The sequence below is a fragment of the Chinchilla lanigera genome, unplaced genomic scaffold (assembly GCF_000276665.1).
Source record: "Chinchilla lanigera isolate Chin_1 unplaced genomic scaffold, ChiLan1.0 scaffold00146, whole genome shotgun sequence".
Taxonomy (NCBI): Eukaryota; Metazoa; Chordata; class Mammalia; order Rodentia; family Chinchillidae; genus Chinchilla; species Chinchilla lanigera.
In genome coordinates this window covers 329,140-330,410 of record NW_004955547.1, presented here as the reverse complement: position 1 = coordinate 330,410, position 1,271 = coordinate 329,140, and positions in this window count along the sequence as shown.

Genomic DNA, 1,271 nt, shown 5'->3' with positions numbered 1-1,271 from the left:
GGATTCCAGGGAAATGCCACCACACTTGGCTAAGAGTTTTTATACTAAAAAACTGATGAGGGCCCAGACCACTTTGAGCCAAATTATGGTCCTATGAGGAGTTGAAGCACGTAGTACGTGTACATCTACAGGTGCTAGTGGTTCATTAAAAGTGAAAAGGAAAAAAAAACTTTCCTAATAGGTCAGAGCAGAAGTTGCCAAAGTGCCCATCCATCATCTTGTTTGTTACATCCTGGTCTTAATTGTCCACCTGGTTCTTGTTAGCTCCTGACTCTTAGTTAGGCTCCTGTTTATCTGACCAAGGCCTGATTATCCTGACTCTACCTTGGTCTAGCACCTCTCTAGCTGCTTGCTATCTTCTACCTAACTTTCCTGTCTGTAATAATAATTTATTTAATCCTTGCAATCAACTTTGGAAGGTAGCAACATTGATTACGTTACAAATGTGGAAACTGAGGATCAAACAGTTTTCCCAGCATTGCAGTTAGAATTTGCACTCTGGATATCTTATACAGAAGCACGTATCACTTAGGAAGCATATATACTAAAATCTTGTACGGAGGCTCATGTTTTTAATCATTACATATATTAATTGTACATTTTTTGGACAGGGTCTCACTATGCAGTTCAAGCTGGCCTTGAACTCAGTGTCATCCAGGCTGGCCTCAAACTCATGGCACCCTTCATGCCTCAGTCTCCCCGAGTATCGGGATTACAGGCATGTGTCACTAATGTCCAGCTAATCATACCTGTTGTGGTAAAACTGGCATCTACTGTTAATGTAAAGTTAAAATTTAAAGTTAAATTTAATGTAATTGTAAAATTTTGTGATTTTTTTTTTTTTGTACCAGGAATTGAACTCAGGACCTCCCACTTGCCAGGCAGGCACTGTGCCACTGAGTTATATCCCTGGCCCAAATTTTGTGACTTCTAAACCTAAATAAATTCCCAGTACTGGTACAGGAAAATAAAAACTCCAACCTGAACAATACCTGGGATGAGTTCGTGTTCTCTAAAATCGAAGAATGAATTTTAGGAACCACGGAGGTTAAGAGCAGAATATATTTATTGAGGGAAACAAAGCTTCTGTCCAAGAGGGGACAGAATTAGGTCCGAGTGGGTTGTCCCCAACTCTGTCTTTTCTGGGGACTTTTATAGAGCAAAACCACGAGGTGAGGAGGGTCCAAGGTAGGGGAAAATGGACAAAACTATGGTCAGCCAATAACAATTGTTCAGGTGAAATTCTTTAAATCGGGATCAAATGGGGAAGC